Source organism: Carassius carassius, chromosome 19, assembly GCF_963082965.1.
Source record: "Carassius carassius chromosome 19, fCarCar2.1, whole genome shotgun sequence".
NCBI classification, from domain to species: domain Eukaryota; kingdom Metazoa; phylum Chordata; class Actinopteri; order Cypriniformes; family Cyprinidae; genus Carassius; species Carassius carassius.
Window position 1 is genome coordinate 1,000,473 of NC_081773.1, and position 24,669 is coordinate 1,025,141.

Here is a 24,669-nt window from a genome sequence, read left to right on the forward strand (position 1 = left end):
GCCTTTTCAGGGTCTGGGTGCTTAAGCAGGGGAGCAGTGGTGAATGCAGTTTTGAGTGAGTGAAAGGTACGGTCAGCCTCTGGGGTCCATAGAAGGGTCTTGGGTTTACCTTTAAGCAAAGAGGTTAAAGGAGCTGTTAACATGCTGTAACCGTGAATGAATCTTCGGTAGACATTAGCAAAGCTGAGAAATTTCTGGAGCTCTTTGATCGAAGTTGGAGTGGGCCAGGACATGATGGCATCAGTCTTCCTATTATCCATTTCCACACCTCTTTCACTAATTTGGTAGCCCAAGAATTCAACCTGAGATTGATGGAAAGTGCACTTTTCAGCCTTTAAAAACAGATTGAATTCACGGAGTCTTTGGAGTATTGAGGAGACATGATGTTGATGTTCTACTGGATTTTTGGAGAAAACTAAGATATCATCAATATACACCAACATAAAGTGCCCCAGGAAGTCTCGGAATACCTCGTCCATGAAGCTCTGGAAGACCGAAGGAGCGTTTACAAGGCCATAAGGCATGGCGAGGTATTCATAGTGTCCTGCAGGAGTGATGAATGCCGTCTTCCACTCATCCCCTTCTCGAATCCTAACTTGATTATAGGCACTTCGGAGATCCAGCTTGGTGAAAATGTTGGCTTCTCTGAGTTGCTCCAGGGCTGAGGGAATGAGTGGTAATGGATAACTGAACTTTGTGGTGATCTTATTTAAAGCTCTGTAATCAATACAGGGTCTTAGACCTCCATCCTTCTTGGATACGAAGAAGAAGCTAGCCGCTGCGGGGGAAGTGGAAGGACGGATATAACCTTGTTGTAAGGCTTCTTCAATGTATGCTCGCATGGCTTCTTGCTCAGGAATTGACAGGGAATAGATGCGACCCTTTGGGACAGATTCTCCGGGAATCAGATTAATTGCGCAATCCCAGGGTCGATGTGGGGGTAATTTGGAGGCCGCAACTGGATTGAAAACGTCGGAGAACGAGGAGTAACAGTGGGGAAAAGTGACAGATACATTTTCTGTGGGACTTTCAATAGAAGTGGAACTCAAACTAATGATTTTTGGTGATTGGGAGTTGGCCTGAACGGAGTGTGGTTCTTCTGAAAGGAGACACTGACAGCCCCATCTATTGATTTTGCCAGTCTGCCAGTTGATATCAGGTTGATGACGGATTAACCATGGCCGTCCTAAAATAACCTCAATCTGACTGTTTTCCAGGATCAATGGTTCGAAACTTTCTTGGTGAGTGTTATCAGTGTACAAAGTGATAGGTGGTGTCTGAGTGGTAACGTACCCCTGGTTGATAAATTCGCCAGTTACAGCGTGGATGGAGTATGGTTTTGGAGTGTTGATCCTCTGGAGTTTGAGTCTCTTACAGAGCTTCCCTGATACGAAGTTCCCCGCTGACCCGGAATCAATGATGGCAGCTGCGGAGACTTGGAGATTGTGGAATTTCAGACTTACTGGAATAGTGAGAGGAGTTGAAACTGGAATTAAAGTTTGCACTGAACTCACCATCAGTCGAGGCGGACGAGTAGGACATGCTTTGAGAAAGTGACCTGCTGTCCCGCAGTACAGACATAACTTCAGTTCTCTTCTTCGGGTACGTTCAGCCAGGGAGATTCTATGAGCATTGACCTGCATCTTTTCGGGTGAACTCTCAGAAGTGGTGTCAGATGGAGGTCGATTGAAATGTGTATTGGGTAATCGGGAATCGTGATAACAACTCTGTGATCTTTGATGAATGCGCAGGGTTTGTTGTATGAATTTTTCTAGCCCTAGATTATCATCATAAATGGCGAGTTGTAGGCGGAGAGCAGGATTTAAACCTCGACGAAACACAGAGATGAGGGCCCTTTCATTCCAACCACTTGCAGAGGCTAGTGTCCGGAATTCGATGGAATATTCTGAAACAGATTTGTTATCCTGGCGGAGCTGCAACAATTTGTCACTAATGGAGGAATCACTGATGGGTTGTCCAAACACCTCCTTGAAATGATTGACAAAACTCTGCAATGATGTAGTAACTTCTGTTTGTTGCATCCACAGTGACTCCGCCCATCTTAATGCTGATCCAGATAGATGTTGAATTATGAACGAGATCTTTGATCGATCAGTGGAGTACGTCTGAGCTTGTATTTCAAGAGCAAGTGAACACTGCAACAGGAATCCATTGCAGTCCTCCGCCCGGCCGGAGAATGGCGCTAGTCGGGAGGCGGAGTTAGCCAAGCACACCATCGTGGGAGCAGTGTTTGCGGAAGTACCGGGAGCTGATGTTGCTGAAGCGGTAGCATTGCTTGCAGATTGTATGGGAATAGCGGCGGGTGTTGGCTGTGTTATATCCATACCATCGATTTGGAGTTTAGTTGGTCAAGCCTTCTGTCAGGATACGATGGACTCAGAGATCAAAGTGATGTTAAATAACACAACTTTATTGAATTTTAGGATAGCAGGTGTAAGGGATTCGGGGAAAAAACCCGGAACAACAAAACATAGTATTTCGGGATCCACAGCGGGTAATTTTTCACTCAACGGGTTAGGGACTCAAATTATCTTTCAGAATAGTTCAACAAAGGGTATCAGAATCCACCACGGGTGAGTATTCCTCTTCAGATCAGTGAATGTGAATTGTCTTTTCCAGACGAGAGGATTTAAGTGAACATAAGATGCGGGATCCACAACAGGGTAATGCACATTCTTGAAATCATGTATTCCGTTAATCCAATCCCAGAATGATAACACTGGCCTTAATTCTTACAGGATAAGGTGAGGGTTCAGCGGGAGAAACCGAGGTATCAATGAGCCTTGGATGAGTGCTGGAAGCTAGGACGTCGGTGATCAACAGCAGCTCTTCTGAGGATTACAGACAGAGTCAGAGGTTAGTGATACACAGGTGAGTATTTTCAGTGAACAGAGTATTCAACAGGTTTTCTCTAATAGACAGAGACAGAGGAAATACGGTCAGTTCCTGTTGGAGGCTTGACGCTAGACTGCAGTGAGTGTGAGTGTTTTATGGAGCTGGTTGATGAGGTTACTGATTGTGAACAGGTGTGGGTGATTAGAATTCTGGGGAGATTGAACGTTGTGTGGATCGTGATGCAGAGTCTGCTGATTGGTTTCTGACAGAGACCTGAAACCTTTACATCTGCATATTTCTCACTGCCATAGCCCTCTGTGTTTCTGGCCAAAAGGCTGAGTTTGTTTTATGTTTTTGTACTTTGGTGTTAATAGTATAGTATAGTAAAGGAAACGGGGGCAAAGAATTTTGAATGGGGCTGGGAAATAAAGTCACTTATGTCGCAGGGTTGGTGATACAAACTGCACGAGGACGAAGGAGATCAATGAGAAGTCTTTTAATCAGATAAATTCAGGAGAACAGGCATATAAAAACCAACTTAACATAACAGGTTCTCTATGGGTTTGAGATCCGGGGAATTGCCTGGACACAGATCCAAACTTTCTATGTAATGATCTTCGAGCCACTTCTTACTAACTCTTGCTTTGTGACATGGTGCTCCATCATGCTGGAAAATGCACGGATAATCACCAAAGTGCTAATGAGTCATTGGAAGAAGTCGTTCTTCCAGGACGTTTTGATACCATTCTTTATTCATGGCAGAGTTTTGGGGCAGAATTATGAGAGAGCCAACTCCCTTGGTTGAAAAGCAACCCCACACATGGATGGTCTCAGGATTCTTCACTGTTGGCACGTCACAGGACTCATTGTAGCATTCACAAGAGATGGTCCTGGCACTTGCTGGACACTCTGGGATGTCCTGAAGACTTCTCTATTGCAGTCAAACCTCTCTTCTTGAAGTTCATGATGATCCGGTAAATAGTTATTTCAGGTGAAATATTCTTTGTAGTAATTTCCTTGCATGTGAGGCCATTTTGATGCAATGTGATGATGGCTGGACATGTTTCTTTGGAGGTAAACATTTCTAACAAGAACACAATGATTGGAAATGCTTCTTATTTCCTTTAATAGCAGTCAGTCTGCTCTTACAATCTATTTAGTATGATAGTGATTTCACAAGAGTAGTACTTACTCACACTTGCACTTGTGCTGCTGATATGATTAGTCAGTTAATGTTAGCTGGTCATTTTGTGTCAGGGTCAAACAATAATTATTATTTTTTTTTGTGAAAGGTTATTTATTTATTATTTATTTATTTATTTTTTGCCAAATGAAGCTTTTAGCATTATCTAAAATGCATCTGATCACTACACAATAATCTAGAAACAATGTGAATGAACACCACAACAGCTTAAGCAGCAAACTTTAGTTTTTTGACACAAAATTTATGTCACTGGCAATACTTTTGGCCATGACTATACACGCGCACCATTATTTAACAAGCCACTGAGCTTAGCAATTTTGTAGACTTTTTCATAGATCAGTCAATGTCAATGTCACCTTTATTTATATAGCGCTTTAAACAAAATATATTGCGTCAAAGCAACTGAACAACATTCATTAGGAAAACAGTGTCAATAATGCAAAAATGAGAGTTAAAGGCAGTTCATCATTGGATTCAGTTATGTCATCTCTGTTCAGTTAAATAGTGTCTGATCAGTGATTCAGCTCTTAATTCCTGATAATGAAACTTCAAGATTGCAAATAAAAGAGTGATCGTCTCAAGAGTGCAGATGTGTGAAGGCAAACTGCCTGCTTGTAGTCTGTACAAAACATATACTAGCGCTTTGGATTTTACAGTACCCAGGTCGTCACAACATACTGTTTATAGGTCTGATTTAACCGTCCCAAACGGGAGAGCATAATATATTGCTATCATTTTATAATTTTATAGTTTCAAAGGTTGTTAAACTTTATCTTCTGTCTCCAGACTGTGTAGGGAGGCTGCTGGCAAGACAGATAACAACATTATCCAAGTCATTTTCTTTTTTGAGGTGAAACAGACAAAATTAAAGAAATATTTTTCTCAGTTAGAGATAAAGTAATTTATCCACAGCTGTAGTGCTGTTTTAAGTATCTCTCTATCTAATTTACTCTCTTATGTCACTGAGTTTCAGGAGCATCTGCGTGAATTTATTATTATTATTATTTTTCATCTAAAAACACTGAGTCTCTCTATAGACTGTAAGTGCAGATTGGTCTTACTCTTCTGCTTCATCATGACTGCTCCATCTATATTTCAGTTTACATGAGATACTGCCCCTACTTCGCTTCATGTTCCTTTTGCAGGGTGAGTTGTTGTGGTGTTTTGGATTGTGATGCACTGGTTAATACATTCGCCTGTCTGTAATTTAAATATAATGGACACTTTGAATAAAGAGGACTCAATGTATTTTGTTTCTGCTGAGAAATACTCTGTTGTACAAGTAGTATCCTAAAGCATAGGTGGTGTATTGTATGTGGCCTTGGTGGTGTATTTAGCAGAGGTGGAAAGAGTACAAAAATATTCTACTCAAGTAAAAGTACCATTACATTAATGAAATTTTACTTAAGTACAAGTAAAAGTACCAGTCTAAAAATCTAATCAAGTAAAAGTAAAAAGTAGCTCATTTAAAATTTACTCAGAGTAAAAATTACTTAGTTACATTTTAACAGTGGGAGGGAGTCAAAAATGGGACAGGCCAAGGTTGTCAAACTCAGTTCCTGGAGGGCCACAGTCCTGCACAGTTTAGATATAACCCTAATTAAACACACCTGATCCAGCTAATCTAATAATTTAGGTTTATTTGAAAACTACATGATATGTGTGCTGGAGCAGGGTTAGAACTAAACTCTGCAGGGCTACGGCCCTCCAGGAACTGAGTTTGACACCCCTGGGATAGGTCTATTAATCTCAAACTATTGTAGTTGTTTTTAATTAAAGGAATCAGTTATTTAGAATAATAATACATTTGGGCTGTTGCCAGGGAAATCAGTATCAACAAACTCATCTTTTAATGCAGAGGAAATGCAGAAGATTCATTGGAAGTGGCATTTAGATGTATCACACTGTGTAGTGCTGGACAAGAATGCATTTAACCTGCAGTTACAAATGCATGAATAATGTTTTGATATACAAGACATAAAATGTTGAATACTCATTTGAAATAATAAGAAATTAATTATTTAAAAAAATCAAAAGATAGCCTACTTTAAATGTGAAATTAAAATGGCCAGTATGTGTCAGCAAGTCACTGTTAATAAGTGAGTCATTGCGACTGAACCGAATCATTTAAACGTTTGATTAATTCAGAAACGAAACACTGTCACGTTGCTCAGAGACGCAAAACTGTGCTTTGGTGGCTGTGTTTGGAATTATTTTCTGTTGTAGAAATAGAGCTAAAAAAGGCAATATGGTGTCTAAAACGCAAGTCTCTTAATTAACTTGTTTACTGAACTGTATGTATATATTCATGATGATTTTTGGAGGAAAAGATGGCATTCTTTGTGTGATTTTGATTTAATATATGAAATTATATAAATATTTGAATTTTCTGCCCCTATATCTTCAATTTTGTGATCATTCTAAATGCATTTTAGGAGACTGAATCACACAGTGAAAGAACGCACTATAAATGCGCGCGCACATCATTAAAACAAAAATAGCACACTCCTCACCACTGTCTTTTTGGCTAATTTGTGCAAAACCTCTTGCTAAAATGTCAAAGCTTCATTTTAACCACCAATGCAACGATGCAATTATTTAGCTTACCTCTTCTTGCGAAGGGTTGATGTCTTGTCGAGATTTTATAAGCTGCTAGTTTGGTCTTCCTAGGCAAGTACAGCATACACAGCATAATAGAGCATACATATGGCCAGGGGTTCACTTCATTTCCTTCGAGTTCAACTTCAGAATATGACGCGGTTTCGTTTTCAGCGGTGTCTGCACCACTAACGCCTGTTTTGTCCGTCTGCATCTTTCTTATGATTTTAGCGTCAGTTTGCCCTCCTGCCCATTATTTACTGCCGTAGTTTCCAGGGAGCGATTTATTTTTTTTATTTTAATTTTTTTTTACTCAGTAATTAATGTGTTTTCAAAATGTAGCGAAGTACAATACTTCAATCAAAATATACTTAAGTAAAAGTAAAATTACAAATTTAAAAAATTACTTTAAAAAGTATTAGTACACAAAAAAGCTACTCAATTACAGTAACGCGAGTAAATGTAATTCGTTACTTTCCACCTCTGGTATTTAGTGATAGATTAATTTTTAATTTGTATCTACTAATTTATGCATTCATTGGTCCACGTTCCCCTTCATACTGGCTGGCATGGCTATGAGAGAGACTATATATTTAAAATGGTAATGCACATGATAGTACTGGTCTTTCTTCTTCTTTTGGTGAGAGTATGTCCATTTATTTGTTGCAACATGAGCGAATGCTCAATGATTTAATGCCACTGCCAGTAACCACTGTGAACCCCAAAAACCTGAAAACTAGTCAGCTCTGTGAACTAAATGAGTATATCTATCTGAGCCCTTTCTCTTTTTTAGGTATATTAATTTAAGGTATAATACCACAAGACAGTATAACAGGATGATTGAAACAGACTGTTGGTTACCAGCACTTCATGTACAGACCTGTGACCAATCGTGTGTGATGATTTTACATGTGGCACACATGACAAAGTTTCGGCATTAATAGATACAATACTAAAAAAATAAAAGTGTTGGATGCTGTTGGTTTGCACACTGTAATGTACAAACCCGATTCTAAAAAAGCTGGGACACTGTACAAATTGTGAATAAAAACAGAATGCAATGATGTGGAAGTTTCAAATTTGAATATTTTATTCAGAATACAACATAGATGACATATCAAATGTTTAAACTGAGAACATTTATTATTTTAAGGGAAAAATATGTTGATTTTAAATTTCATGGCATCAACACATCTCAAAAAAGTTGGGACAAGGCCATGTTTACCACTGTGTGGCATCCCCTCTTCTTTTTATAACAGTCTGTAAACGTCTGGGGACTGAGGAGACAAGTTGCTCAAGTTTAGGAATAGGAATGTTGTCCCATTCTTGTCTAATACAGGCTTCTAGTTGCTCAACTGTCTTAGGTCTTCTTTGTCGCATCTTCCTCTTTATGATGCTCCATATGTTTTCTGTGGGTGAAAGATCTGGACTGCAGGCTGGCAATTTCAGTACCCGGATCCTTCTTCTACGCAGCCATGATGTTATAATTGATGCAGTATGTGTCCTGGCATTGTCATGCTGGAAAATGCAAGGTCTTCCCTGAAAGAGATGACGTCTGTATGGGAGCATATGTTGTTCTAGGACTTGGATATACCTTTCAGCATTGATCAGGGGCGCAGATGGGATTTTTTAACTGGGGGGGACCAAGCTGCTCAGCAGTAAAAAAATTCAGTCCAGAAAAATCACCAGCTCAGTCATAGACAACAGTACAATTGAATCTCAAAAAAATTGAGTATCATAGAAAAGGTCTTGTAACTTCATTCAAAAAAGCAAACTTTTTTATATTCTAGATTCATTGCACACAAACTGAAATATTTCAATATTTTATTGTTTAAATTCTGATGGTTACGACTTACAGCTTAAGAAAATAAAAAAAATCTGTATCTCAAAAATTTTAATGTTCTATTTTGAACTTGAATGATTATTTTTGAGTATAAATACAGGGTACCTCCTGGGCTAGTTCAGAACATGCAACCACCCTTATGGGAAAGACTACTGACTTGACAGTTGTCCAGAAGACAATCATCAACACTCTCGACAAGGAGGGTAAGCCACAGAAGGTCATTTGCTGAAAGGACTGGCTGTTCACAGAGTGCTGTATCAAAATATATTCTAAAAGGAAAAGGTGTGGTAGGAAAAGTGCACAAGCAACAGGGATGACCACAGCCTTGAGAAGATTATCAGGAAAAGCTGATTCCAGAACTTGGAAGAGCGTCACAAGGAGTGGACTGAAGCTAGGGTCAGCGCATCAAGAGTCACTACACTCAGGCGTCTTCAGGAAAAGAGCTACAGCTGTCACATTCCTAGAACCATGCAACTCTTGAACCAGAAAAAAACATCAGAGGCATTTCACTTGGGGTAAGGAGAAAATGAACTGGACTGTTGCTCAGTGGTCCACAGTCCTCTTTTCAGATGAAAGTAAATTTAGCATTTCATTTGGAAATCAATGTCTGGAGTCTGGAGGAAGACTGGAGAGGCACAGAATCCAAAGCCCAATGTGAAGTTTCTAAAGTCAGAGGTGATTTGGGGAGTCATGATGTCTGCTGGTGTTGCTCCATTATGTTTTATCAAGTTCAAGGTCAATGCAGCCATCTACCAGGAGATTTTTGGGAGCACTTTCATCTTCCATCTGCTCTTCCAGCAGGACTTTAGCCCCTGCCCACAGTGCCAAAACCACTTCCAAGTGGTTTGCTGACCATGATATTACTGTGCTTGATTAGCCAGCCAACTCACCTGACCTGAACCTCACAGAGAATCTATGGGGTATTGTGAAGAGGAAGATAAGTAACATCTGACAAACAATACAGAGGAGCATAAAGGCGCTATCAAAGCAATCTGGGCTTCAATAATACCACATCAGTGGTACAGGCTGATCACCTTCATGCCACGCCACACTGAAGCCCAACCAAGTATTGAGTGCATAATTAAACCTACTTTGGATTTATATTTTTCTTTAAAAGTTTCCTACTTTTGATTTTTCTAAACTATAAGTCACCATCAGAATTAAAACAAAAAACTCTTGAAATATTTCAGTCTGCATGCAATGAATCTAGAATATAAGAAAGTTTGCTTTTTTTAATTAAATTACAAAAAATAAAGAACTTCTCCATGACATTCAAATTTTTTGAGATGATCCTTATGGTTACAGCTACAGGCACAATTGAGGCAGCTACCAGCTCCTCGTAGGACCCGGGGTCAAGAGTTATAGCACATACACACACATAGAAAATAAATGTCAGTGGCAGCACCATCGTCGTGTGTTTGACAACAGGAACAGCGTGTAGTGAGAAGTTGGGTACAGAGTAATGGTTAGATTTTTATTGTGCTTCAGCCTGCGTCTGCCCTGACCCGAATCTTTAGCACCAAAACAAACACACCCAGACCCCAACAGGACCTGCTCCGGTGGCTGAAAGAGCTAAATGTGCTGCAAATGACAAAAATACCAGCAAATTAAGAAAACATCTTCATCAGTTTGACAACACTTGCTGCAAATACTCACAATACAAACAAATAAAGAAATGTGCTGCAAAAACACAGACCACATCAGAAATATTTAAGGGAACTGTAAAGTGACAAATATGGTTGGGGCATAATTTATCAATGTTTGATCTGAAAAGATCTTTGTTTATTTTAACAATCCTGGTCATACGATTCCTTAGCTTTTTTTGTGTGTGGATATTATTAGCCTAAATAAGCTTACTAAATACACAATAACGGTAACTGTGAACGGTTATGTAAGCTGGCCAACTTAATTTTACAACTTAACTTACCCTAGCCTATGGTTTTACTATCGAAATGAATGAATTAATAAATGCATTTATTATATTAAAAAAGCACACAAAAAGTGGTTACTGTAATCATGCACAAATTAACCATGGATTTACTACTCTAACCATAGTTTAACCATGGTATTTGTACAACTGTGGGCTCTCTCGGCCACCGTGCCTCGCCCCTTTTATGAAATCTTTACCCCACAGGTACATACACAACCATGGCAACGACGATCACGGAAACAAGCAAAGATGACACACAAGCAAATTCAAACAAAAGCCAGCATGGATAAGTTGTGTGAAACAACGCAAAATCAACGTTACTCACCTATCAAAAAGAAACAAAGAAACCTCGGCGTCCGATTCGAGCCCTTCCCAATCCTTGAGTTTCTCTCCACCGCTGGAAAGCTGCTCCGATATTTACTCGGGTCCTACCTCTTGCCTGATTGTAAACCCTCTTTTTTATCTGCAATCTCTCTCAATCTGTAGTCGTTCTGCTAATATGCTAAATTTTGAATAAAAGCATCTGCTAAATGACTAAATGTAAATGTAATGTAATATGCGTCCTGTGCAGTCAAATTGAGCGCTCTCTTCTCACTATCAGGACAAGACACGCCCCTTACCACTGATTGGCTACAAGTGTGTTTTGGGACTCTGTCAGACACACTGCGGTCAAAAGCGTGTTTCAAAAATCGTTTAGTACACGTTTAAGGAGCGGCGGGCCGGGTCGCCACTACTTAGGCTACTGTACATAGCGGAAACTCAGATTAATCCTCTGTTCACCAATAGAGCCTTTCATTGAGACAGTTAGGGGGATGGATCGGGTCACTATGAATCTGGGGGGGTCATGTCCCCCCCGTCCCTAGTGCCATCTGCGTGCCTGGCATTGATGGTGCCTTTCCAGATGTGTAAGCTGCCCGTGCCACACGCACTCATGCAACCCCATACCATCAGAGATGCAGGCTTCTGAACTGAGCATTGACAACAACTTGGGTTGTCCTTGTTCTCTTTAGTCCGGATGACATGGCGTCCCAGTTTTCCAAAATGAATTTCCTATGTTGATTCGTCTGACCACAGAACAGTTTTCCACTTTGCCACAGTCCATTTTAAATGAGCCTTGGCACAGAGAAAACGTCTGCGCTTCTGGATCATGTTTCTATATGGCTTCTTTTTTGATCTATAGAGATTTAGCCGGCAATGGCAAATGGCACGGTGGATTGTGTTCACCGGCAATGTTTTCTGGAAATATTCCTGAGCCCATGTTGTGATTTCCATTACAGTAGCATTCATGTATGTGATGCAGTGCTGTCTATGGGCCAGAAGATCACTGACATCCAGTATGGTTTTCCGGCCTTGACCCTTACGCACAGAGATTGCTTTCAGATTCTCTGAATCTTTGGATGATATTATGCAGTGTAGATGATGATAACTTCAAACTCTTTGCAATTTTTCTATGAGAAACTCCTTTCTGATATTGCTCCACTATTTTTCACCACAGCATTGGGGGAATTGGTGATCCACTGCCACTCTGAGAGGCTCTTTTTATACCCAATCATGTTGCCAATTGACCTAATAAGTTGCAAATCTGTCATCCAGCTGTTCCTTATACGTACATTTAACTTTTCCACCCTCTTATTGCTACCTGTCCCAACTTTTTTGGAATACGTAGCTCTCATGAAATCCAAAATAATCCAATATTTGGCATGACATTACAAAATGTATCACTTTCAACATTTGATATGTTATCTATATTCTATTGTGAATAAAATATAAGTTTATGAGATTTGTAAATTATTCCATTCCTTTTTTACTCACAATTTGTACAGTGTCCCAACTTTTTTCGAATCGCGTTTGTAACTGTTCTAACAATTTTGGCAACCCATGTACATGTAACTAAACCAAACCCAATCCAACCCTAACCCTATAGTAAGTACTGTACATTCTGTTATTTTTTTAGGTTATTTTAAGAACCAGTTCTCACTTTTAACAAACTGGTTATTAGCGTGCATGCAGAGCTGGGTAGTAACGGATTACATGTAATCTGGTAAACTTGTAATAAGAGTAAACTACTTTTTAAAATACTCTACAGTTTCTTTTTTATGGATTACATGATTACATATTATTTGCAGAATGGTAATAAGTCGTTCATAATTCATTGATTCTCCTAAGTTTCTTTTTTTTATGTTTATATTTTTTCCTAATAAACCTGCTACTTATATTAATTCGTGATTCTTTGAGTTTTTCCGGCGGAGAGTGGGAGGGGTGTCAGAATCATGCTCAGAAGAAATCAGCAACAAGATAATGGACAATGGAGGGGAATGCAGCGTGACTGAACATCAATGGATGTTCAGACATCATTTCATTTTTAAAGAAAGACACAGAAAAAAATTTCACTATTCACTATTGTGAATTCTGACTACCATGGATTAATTTGCTGTCCATGGAAACTGGCTCCTATTAGTACTTCTAATGCACATATTAACAGGTTATTCTGCATGACCATATTTTAGATCCCTTAATCTCTATATCATGCATAAACATAACAACTACTTCATTAACTATTAATACACATAAAATTTGGAGTTTTTTGAGGCAAAAATCTATGTTAATAAATGTCAGTTAATAGTGGTAATTTGACCTGAAAATAAAGTGACCTTTATTTCATTAAGACAGATGGTTGTGGTTTAGATGCTCTAGTGTGGCAAACAGAGGAGGTCAAGGAGGCCATATGGACGCTGATGTGAGTTGGCAGTGAGTATGTGATGGTGCAGTGTTGTCTGCTCTTGAACGCTAAGTATTCCAAATGCAGACCTTTCTCTACATCTCTCTCTGAGTCTTTATGGTGACTGAAGATGATTTTATACACAAAAAAGAGAAATATATTAAACTGTCTGTAGGGGAGTGGTAGAAAGTGCGAAAGTTAAAGTTACATGACATGTGGCCAATTATGGTGACCCATGCTTGGATTTAGTGCTCTGCATTTATCCCATCCAAAGTGCACACACTCAGCAGTGAACACACACACACACACTGTGGACACACACCCGGAGCAGTGAAGAGAGAAGAGCTGTTCTGTGCTCTGAGGGTCTGACAGATTCAGCTACTCCCATTATTAACAGGTGCATCAAGCATACAGCCATGCAATTTCTTTAGGCAAACATTTTTTATTAGAATGGGACCCCTTTTTTTTGGCAAGAAAATGCCCTGTTCACAAAGTTCATTATGACCCATGGAATTGCTTTTAATAAAGATTTAAATGCAAAAGGCACGAGAGTCGACTCTTTCTGACAGTGGTGTTTTAATTTTAATATTTGCAATATCCTAACAAGAAAAGTAGGCTAATTGTTGTGTTTAAATTTTTTGCTGCTAGCTTGAGCAGCTTATTATACAAACCTAGAAGTCAAATGCATGAATATGTTGGATATATTTATTGAGTTTAAGCTATGGCTATGATTATGAAAGACTTTTTACTGTTCTGTGATAAAAGAGTCACAATGCTGAAAATGATAAGCATTTTTTTTTTTTACATGATTTGAAATCTAAATAATGAACAAATGTTGAGTTTGTGGACTAAACAGCCACGGATCAGTAGCGGAATGCAAACGCGTCCAGTGTGAAAGCACAATGAGTCCGTGCTGCTTCTGGAGCACATACGTATTGCACACGGACTGCAGGGGTCAAATACTGGCAAGGCAACACGGCAAAGACTAGGGAAGGGACAGAGTCATGACACAGGTGAGAAATCAGGGCAGGCGACTAGCAAACACAGTCCAGCAGAACAATCTGAGTAAGGGAACAGTCAGGAGATCAGGAAACAGTTCGAGGTCAAACACAATAGAACAAACACGGGTAGAATGCTCAGTAATGACAGCCAGGGCAATTCAAGACTTCACAGAGAGTCAGTGTGTGTGAGTAGCTTAAATGTGTGTGTATAATGAGGTGCAGGTGTGTGGGTGTGATCAGTCTCAGGTATGAGGGATGATGGGAAATGGGAGTCAGAATAAAGGATGGTTAATATTTAGGAGATGGTTCCCTCTGGTAGTAAGGAGGAGGCAGTGTGGGAGTCTCTGTAACAGAGCACTCCCCCTGCGAGCAGCTCTTGACGTGAGGAGCCATCAGCGGGTTTCAGAAGTGATATATGGAATGTGGAAGAGATACAGTAATTAGATGTCAGTTCTAAATTAAATGATACTGGAGTTATTTGTCTAGAAATTTTGAAGAGACCAACATACCTGGGACTGAGCTTTTTACATGGGAGCCGAAGATTTTGATCTTTTGTCAAGAGCCAAACCCACTGGCCGGGGGTGTATTCGGGACTGGGATGTCAATGGTGGTTGGCTTGTTGTTCCTGTCGTCTTACAGAATGAAGTAGGTGAGTATGAGCTCGATCCCAGACCTCTTTGCTGTGTTGTAACCAACCTGTGACAAAGGCCAGGTCATTGGGTTTGCCCGACCAGGTAAACTGGTGGTTGAAAACCTAGAATACATTTGAAGGCTGGCTTCACAGTTGAGTTCTGTGCGTATTCTGCCCATAGCAAATATCTGCTCCAGTCTGATTGATGCTGCTGACAGTCCGATCTGAGGAATCGCATAACCTCTTGATTCAGGTATAGCGAATCAGCTCAAAGGGGAAATATGAATAATCAATAATAACTAGTTATGAGTAATTATAAATATTTAGATCCGGTGTAAGTATTTACTTGACCTCTCAGTGTCAACAGTCTGTCAATTCTAAGAAAATTAATTTCCTGGTTAAGGAAAATAACTTTCTTACTGTACAATACTACTCAGAGCATGTAGCCAAAAGTCTGCATGATTAGGGACTTCAGTTATAAGCAAATAATGAACAACCTCAAATGTGATACAAGTAAGACTTTATTAACAACCTAAACACTTAAACTAGTCTAACACACACACACACACACACACACACACACACACACATACAGTGGGCATGGGAAAAAGGGTTAAAGCTTAAGCAGTGAAAAGAAGAGAAATAAAACACATGAAGCTATCATACAATTTGATATTCAGCAGATCTACAGCCTGAAGGAAACATCAGTTTCTTAGTTCAAACACACCTTTCTAAAAGGTGTATATGATACTTAATGTATCAATTAATAAGACTAAGAAAACGAATTACCCCGAGGGGGAAGTTTTTTTTTTGAATTCTCTGATAGAAAATATTAATTGGAAAAAAGCATGGCTCTTACCTTACGAATTTTGTTTCCCCAACAAGGTGAAAGAACTACACTTAAGAATTTTGCATAATATATATCCCACTAATGAAATCACATCTAAATTTGGTAATGTTAATTTGAAATGTAATTTCTGTAAAAGCAATACTGAGTCAATTGATCATCTTTTCTTTAATTGTTCCCTTGTTAAACAATTTTGGATGGAATTGTCAAAACTCCTTGTTTCAAAACTAAAATTAGATATTAATTTTGTATTGAGATATGTAATTTGTTATTTTTCTCATTGTAATCATAAAATATAATATATTGGAAAAAGTTTGCTCTAAGAGTACCCAAATTAAATAATTTTCTATGTGACTTCAACTAAATTAAGACACTGAAAATAATTAAAAACAAAAAAAGTGTAAAACTTTTGAAACTGTATGATGTTTTGTTGAGTGAAATGTAATTTGATGTAATACCCCCCCCCTTTTTTTCATTGTTTTTAATATTTAGTATATTTACTGTCTTCCTTTTCTTTTTTTAATTTTTTTGTTTTTCATTGTCATCCACCGTCATTTCATTGTTGTAATTATTCAATTATTTGTTGTTTGATTGTTCATCAGCAAAAAAAAAAAAAAAAAAAAATTCAATTAATGAGACTAAGTTTGATATTTGCACATATCGCCTTTTTGAAAAAGAGTTCTTATGAACTTTGGGGCACCAGTTGGTCTCTGCTGAAGTGAGTTTATGAGAAGTAAGCCATAGAAATGGAACACATGATTGCAGATAAGTTCGGCTGTTACAAAGGATGTGGACAGTTTGGGCAAGGGCAATAGGCTGCAGGCTTTGGAAAATCGGTTTATGATAGTGAGAATGGTAGTTTTACCTTGGGAATTGAGCAGATCGTTGATGAAGTCAATAGCAATGTGAGACCAAGGATGTTGTGGCATGGGTAGTGGATTTAGCTAGCCAGCTGGGAGCTGTCTGTATGACTTGGAGGTGCTACAAATGATGCAGTTCCAGAGTCAGATTGTGTAATCCAGTATGGTGGGCCACCAGAATTAGTTCTTAAGCAGATGAGCAGTGGCGACGATTCCGGAATGACCTGACCTGGGCGTAACATGTACCTGTGTGAGTAGTCATTGTCGAAGGGGTTCAGGAACATATTGATAATATCATCTGATGTGACAAATGTGTTCCTCGAGGGTGTCTGAGTAGATCAGTATATCATCGATGTACACGATTACCCATCTGTCGAGCATGTCACGGAAGATATAATTCATGAAAGACTGTAAGATTGACGGACTGTTGGCTAAGCTGAAGGGCATAACCAATTATTCATAGTGCCTACTAGTGGTAGAGAATGACGTTTTCTATTCGCCCCCCCCCCCCCCTCTCAGATACGAATTAGGTTGTAGGCATTGCGTAGATCTAATGTGGTGTAATGATTGGCCCGGCGAAGCTGTTCTAGTGCTGCTGGAGCTAGGGGCAAAGGGTAGTGAAATTTTATGTGTAATATCATTGAGGTAATCAATGCATAGCTGTAATCCTACATTCTTTTTTTTTTACAAAGAAGAACCCGGCGGCAGCCTTTAGATAATTATTCTTCAATTTAGGCTTTCATGGCTTCAGATTCGGGTTGTAAAAGGGGATAAATAGCCCTTCTTTTAGGAGTAGTAGTGCCGGGCATTAAGTCTATGGCTCAATCAATAGAATGGTGAGTAGGGGAGTTGGGATGCTTTCTTTTTACTGAAGGCTTTGGCAACACCATAGTACTTTTGGGGTGGATTAAAATCATCTGCATGACGATCAGATACGAGAGGGACATTTCTGGGAGATTAGGTTACCTTAGACAGACAGTGATTTTGACATGTAGCATCCCATTGAATGATTTGTCCCTCTCTCCAAAAGATGTATGGATTGTGTGTGCAGCCTGGGTAATCAGAGGGTGATTGTAAAATTGGGTGAGTGGGTGATGTAGAATTGGATGTATTCAGAGTGTAGGGTTTCTGTTTGTAACTTAGCTTCTTCAATGATGCGTAGAACTCTTCCCTCTCTGAGGGGGCATCGGTCGAGTGCCTACACTGCCAGGGGGGGAGTTACAAGGAGTTAGCTTAAAGGTATAGTTCAATGAAAAATTAAAATTATGTCATTAATAACTCACCCTCATGTCGTTCCAAACCCGTAAGACCTCCATTCATCTTCGGTTTAAGATTTTTTAGATTTAATTGAGAGCTTTCTATCCCTCCATTAAAAATGTATGTATGGTATACTGTCCATGTCCAGAAAGGTAATAAAAACATCATCATAGTAGTCACAAAGTACTGACATCAGAGGGTAAGTTAGAATTTTTGAAGCATTGAAAATACATTTTGGTCCCAAAATAGCAAAAACTACGACTTTATTCAGCATTGTCTTCTCTTCCAGTCTGTTGTGAGCGTGTTCAAAACACTGCAGTTTAGTGATATCCGGTTCACGAACGAATCACTTGATGTAACCGGATCTTCTTGAACCAGTTCACCAAATCGAACTGAATCGTTTGAAACGGTTCGCGTCTTAATTAAGCATTAATCCACAAATGACTTAAGCTGTTAACTTTTTTTTAACGTGGCTGAGTTAAAACAAACCAATATCCCGGAGTAATTAATTTACTCAAACAGTACACTGACTGAACTACTGTGAAGAGAGAGCTGAAGATGAACACAGATGCGAGCCAGATGACGAACAAAAGATTGACTCGTTCTTGAGTCAAGAACTGGTTGCATCGGTTTTCAGAGCACCAGTAGTGATGGGAAGTTCTGTGTACTGTTTGAGTAAATTAATTACTCCGGGATATTGGTTTGTTTTAACAAAGTGTGTCAGACACATTAAAAAAGTTAACAGCGTAAGTAATTTGTGGATTAATGCTTATTGGAGACGTGAACCGTTTCAAACAGTTCAGTTAGATTTGGTGAACTGGTTCAAGAAGATCCAGTTACATCGAGTGATTCATTTGCGAACCAGATATCACTAAACTGCAGTGTTGTGAACACACTCACAACAGACCCGGAAGAGAAGACAATGTTGAATAAAGTAATAGTTTTTGCTATTTTTGGACCAAAATGTATTTTCGATGCTTACCCTCTGATGTCACATGGACTACTTTGATGATGTTTTTATAACCTTTCTGGACATGGACTTGGTATGGGGCTTGGCTTGAGTAGAGCTTTGGGAGCATATCAAATTATCAACTTGGATAGCAAGATCACTAAACTCACCCAGACTCTTTCCTTCATCCCGGCAGGCCAGCTCAGTCTGAAGCTCTGAATTAAATTCCTTCCGGAACAGGAGTTTCATCGTAACCTCTACCCAAACAGTCTGGGCCACAAGAGTTCGGAACGCCAATCCGTACCCGGAAGCCGGTTTTCTACCCTACGAAATGGCCAACAATTGCTCACCCACACTTTTCCCTTCAGCTGGATGATCAAAAACTTAACGGAAAATGTTGAAGGAATGCCTCTAAGGTGGGGAATGTTTATCCGTCCATCCTCCAGGCAGCAGTAACCCAATCAAGCACTCTCCCAGTCAGTAATGAGCAAACTAGAGTCTTTGCGATACAGCGAGGGTTGTTGGTTGACAAAGAGGGAGCACTGGAATAAGAAGTCTTTGCATCTGGCGGTGTCCCCATCAAATTTCTCTGGAAAGACAAGTCGTGGGCTAACGGGGGGTGCCTGCATAGGTGGTGGGTTACTGAGGATGGGTTGCTGAGCTTCTGGTGATCAAACACGGAGGTGTCACGTACGTTGATACAAGAAACGAGGAGAGATCCAATTGCAGGTATGGTGTTTATTTGAGGGCAAATCCAAAGGGGTAAACAGACCAGGCAGGGTCAAAACCAGAATATCCAAATCAACAAGAAAACAGAACAGAACACACGGCAAGGCTAAGACTACGGATTGTATCAAACACTAGACATACAACAAGAACTCCGTGACAATGACTCAGACAGACCAGGTATAAATACACAAAAGGATAATGGGAAAACAGGAGACAGGTGGGGAACAATCAATTAACTAAATAAGGAGGAAGGTGACCAAATAAGGAGACAGGAAGTGATAATCAGATAGACACCATGGAAAAGGAGGACACCTAGTGGAAACCCAGGGAACACAACCCAGACACTGTGACAGTACCCCCCCTCTACGGAGCGGCTCCCAGACGCTCCAAGACAGACACAAAACAGAGACCAGGAGGGAGGCGGACAGGTGGAGGCTCAGGGGGAGGGAAGGAGGGTCAGAAAAGAAAAACATGGGGAACAGGCACCAAAATGTAAACACAAAACAGGAAGACCAGGAGGGAGGAGGACCGGAGGAGGTTCAGGGGGAGGGACGGAGGGCCAGACTAACAGAAAGGAACAGGGACAGAAATTAACACAAAAACCCAAGGAAAACAAAACATGAAGCCCCCCAGGGCGGAGCCGAAGACCACCACACCCTTGTGGTCAACGCCAGAGTCCTCCAGGGGGGAGCGGAAGACCACCACAACCGGGGAGTCAGGGCAAGCGCCCCCCAGGGCGGAACAGAAGACCACCATGTCCGCATGGTCAGAGCGGAAGCCCCCCAGGGCGGAGCAGAGGACCAGCACGTCCTCGTGGTCGACGCCAGAGTCCCCCAGGGCGGAGCAGATGACCACCACGCCCCTGTGGTCGATGCCGGAGTCCAACAGGGCGGAGCAGAAGGCCACCCAGTGACTTGACCTGACTCAGAAAGGTCCACGATGACTAGCCTTGTCTCTGGAAAGTCCATGGTACCTAGCCCTGGCTCTGGAAGGTCATGGGTGACTGGCCCTGACTCTGGAAGGTCATCGGTGACTAGCTCTGACTCTGGAGGGTCATCGTTGACTAGCCCTGACTCTGGAGGGTCATCGGTGACTGGCCTTGACTCGGGAAGATTATCGGTGACTTGACCTGACTCTGAAAGGTCATCGGTGACTCTCCCTGACTCTGGAAGGTCAACGGTGACTAACCCTGAATCTGGAGGGTCCACAAGCACCTGACTAGCCTCTGGAAGGTCAACCGGAACCTCACTCAACTCTGAAAATTCAACAGTCCCCTGACTCGACTCTGGAGGGTCAACAGGAACCTGACTCGACTCTGGAGGGTCAACTGGAACCTGACTCGACTCTGGATGATCAACAGGAGCTAGCCCTAACTCTAGAGGGTCAACGGTACCTAACCCTGACCCTGGAGGGTCAACTGGGAACTGACTCAACTCTGGAAAGTCAATGGGCACCTGACTTGACTTTGGACTGCCTGTGGAGACGTGAGACGCCTCGGCTTCGGGCAGCGCCTCTGGTACGACCTCGGGCACCGCCTCGGCCTCCGGAACGGCATCGGGCACCGCCTCGGCCTCCGGAACGGCATCGGGGACCGCCTCGGCCTCCGGAACAGCATCGGGCACCACCTCGGCATCGGTCACGGCCTCGGCCTCCGGAACAGCATTGGTCACTGCCTCGGCCTCTGGAACAGCATCGGGCACCGCCTCGGGAATGTCCTCCTGGACGGCCGCGGCCTGCTCTGGAACGTCCTCCTGGACGGCAGCGGTCCGCTCGGGAACGTTCTCCGGGCTTTGAGGAACGGTAGGCACCTGTCTCCTCCTCCTCCACCCTCTATGATGGTGAGTCGGTGGCACCTTGTCTGGAGACTCAGGCATTGAGTCGGCCATCTTGTGCTGTGGCTCCAGGCTGGCGGCCATCTTGTGCTGTGGCTCTGGGCTGGCGGCCATTTTGTGCTGTGGCTCTGGGCTGGCGGCCATCTTGTGCTGAGGCGCTGGCTCAGCAGCCATGACGTGAACCGTCTTGGGAGCCTCTAGGATCCTTGATAACATCTCGAAGTATTTGAGAAAGGTGTCAGCGGCCATCTTGGGCGTTAGTGCTGAGCTGGCAGCCATCTTGCACTGTGATGTGAGGCTGGCTTCCATCTTGCCCCGTGGTGCGGGGTTGGTGGCCATGCACCGCAGCGGCGCTGGGTTGGCGGTATATCTTGTGCTGTGGTGCTGGACCCGCGGGCATCATGGGCAGTGTTGCTGGCTTTCTCCTTCTGCCCTGGTGAGACGGCGGCTCTGGTCCCTCCCACGTGAGCCCAGAATCAAAGGGGGGCCATTGTGGAGAGTGATGCTGAGCTTCCTCTCGCCCCCCTCCTCCTCGGCGACCTCCCCTGGTCCCGCGAAACACGACCAGGCGGGTTCCCTCAAACCGATTGCTCCTCTCCCGCTCGGTGGATGGGGAAGAAGCGTTAATCGACATACCGCTGGATCTCAAGGTGACGGAGTCCTTCTGTCACGTACGTTGATACAAGAAACGAGGAGAGATCCAATTGCAGGTATGGTGTTTATTTGAGGGCAAATCCAAAGGGGTAAACAGTCCAGGCAGGGTCAAAACCAGAATATCCAAAACAACAAGAAAACAGAACAGAACACACGGCAAGGGCAAGACTACGGATTGTATCAAACACTAGACATACAACAAGGACTCCGTGACAAAGACTCAGACAGACCAGGTATAAACACACAAAAGGATAATGGGAAAACAGGAGACAGGTGGGGAACAATCAATTAACTAAACAAGGAGGAAGGTGACCAAATAAGGAGACAGGAAGTGATAATCAGATAGACACCGTGGAAAAGGAGGACACCTAGTGGAAACCCAGGGAACACAACCCAGACACTGTGACAGGAGGCCCTGCAGTGCTTTGACCAGCTCCTCGGTTAGTGTGGTGAGCCGGTTTAGCTGGTGTTGATGCATGGCTAGTTGTGTGGCTTGAGCGGATAATTATGTTGATAATTGCATGAGTAATGCTTAATCGCTGTGGCTTGGATCCATTAGCAGCTTTATTAGAGATAGTCAGACATTACAGGGGTCGAAATACTGGCAAGGCAACACAGCAAAGACTAGGCAAGGGACAGAGTATTGATACAGGCGAGACATCAGGCGGCTAGCAAATACAGTCCAGGAGAACAATCTGAGCAAGGGCAGACAGAGAACAGACAGGAAACCAGGAAACAGGTCAAGATCAAACACAATGAACGCAAACACAGGTAGAACACTCAGTAATGACAGCCAGGGCAAATCAAGACTTCACAGTGTGTGTGAGCAGCTTAAAGGTGAGTGTGTAATGAGTTGCAGGTGTGTGGGTGTGATCAGTCCCAGGTATGACGGATGATGGGAAACGGAGTCCGAAAAAGGGATGGTTAATATTTAGGAGATGGATCTCTCTGGTGGTGGGACGAGGTGATATGGGATCTCCTCTGTAACAATTATATTGCGCTGAAGTTAGAGAGTTTTGTGAGGTATATGTCTGTGGTTTTGATTTCTTTTTTATGCATTTGTTTGTTCGTAAGTGTCCTCTTGGTTTTGAAATATGGAAACATCTAAGTTTACTGATTTTATTAAAGTCAAAAATATTATGTAATATTGCTGACTCGACCTAAACACTAATTAATAGCCACAAAACTACATTATTGTTTAAATCATGAGAAATATCTATTTAAGGTAACTGTTGCAGATCATTACTTTCCCAGTGTGTTTATTGCAAAATGTGATGTGTCACATGACAGTATTTGAATAGCACATAATATTGAAAAATGTCTCAGGTTACGAATGTAACCATGGTTCCCTGAGAGGGAACGAGACACTGCGTCCTCTGAGGGGACACTATGGGGAACACCTCGTCGTGACCCATGTCTGAAGCATACTTTGAAAAACGCCAACGTTTTGGTCGGCGACAGCCTCTGACGTCACTACCAGCTCGACTATAAATACGCGCCAGTAGGACCCGTCACTTATCTTCTTCGTGAAGCTTGCGTCCAAAGCATGGCATGGAGCTAGATGACGCAGTGTCTCGTTCCCTCTCAGGGAACCATGGTTTACATTCGTAACCTGAGACGTTCCCTGTCAAGGGAACTTCGAACTGCGTCCTCTGAGGGGACACTATGGGGAACAGTATACCCATGCCGACATGCTGAGGGGAGTGCAGGCCAGAATCATGGCAAACACTAAGTACCAACTCTGCCATTTCACCGGGAGTCGCCCCTGGGATGGTTCGACGGCTGTCTATGACATTATCCCTTATGGCCAAGGGCCTAAGCTACATACCCAACTTACCTGAAGGGCCTTGGCCCGGGGTAGAGCTGAAGGCTTGGAATCACAAAAGATTCCTTTAAAGGGATACGGCTAAGAACCTAGCACTTTCTTCTACCAAGTCTTGCCTGTCACACAGGGGCTACTGCTAGCTTTCGCAAAAAACTTGCCGAAAGAGCTGTCCCAACAGTACTCTAGTAGCAACGCCCTGTTCTAGATAGGTATCAGAGGATACCTGGGTGGAGTGGCGCCCAAGATGAACGGGGCTTTAACTGACTCAAGAAAGGGCACCGAAGCAGCCGCGCGAAGCCCTCACCATATAGGATTTTAGAAAGAACGCAGAGTACTAGCGTGCGAACTTACCACAGTGTGGATTTCAGAAAGTGTGCAAAGACTTCACGTGCACACTTACCATAACATGGATTTACAAATACTGTTCTAAGGAGGGGCTCTCGTGGCACTCTGATAGAGCAGCTCGTAGATGGAATGGCCCGGGAGCAGAGCAATTGGAGGAAGGAATGTACAGATGAAGCCTCGGCCACGTCTGTACCATGGCGTCCAGCCCAAACGGAGCTGGATGAGTCAGAGGAAGCCAGAGGGGATAGTGCGATGCTCTTTCGAGCCGCAAAACCGATCCACCCAAGTCTGGCCAACCTCTCCAACTCACCTTCAACACCTTGGTGCGAAGGCGCCATTCCCCGAGCCTCAGCCCCTGCCTCAGCAGGATGTCTGCTCTCACAGTGCGTCTCAAAAACAGTATGTAGTACTGGAACGCTCTATTGAAAAAACTGAGAATCCAGTCTCCTATGAGAGGAGGAAAAGGGGAAAAGGGGAGCGCTGCTAAACTACCACTATATGTGGGAGTTCACCTACAGAGAGGCCTAGAGAGGCCTACCACCTTGTACCAGATAACCACCTTAAGTGGAAACTGAAAGTAATCTGGAAC

At 42.2% G+C, this 24,669-nt stretch overlaps 1 long non-coding RNA gene across 1 annotated transcript in view; it reads right to left on the bottom strand.

Annotated features, from left to right (window-relative positions):
* LOC132094631 (uncharacterized) overlaps positions 1–21,132 on the bottom strand; it is a 38,100-nt gene extending 16,968 nt beyond the window's left edge. The window contains exons 1-2 of the long non-coding RNA XR_009422363.1: positions 21,050–21,132; positions 20,948–20,965 (exon numbers count right to left, since the gene is read on the bottom strand). This is a non-coding gene — a long non-coding RNA (uncharacterized LOC132094631). The remainder of the gene's footprint in view (positions 1–20,947; positions 20,966–21,049) is intronic.
* Positions 21,133–24,669: the final 3,537 nt, after the last annotated feature.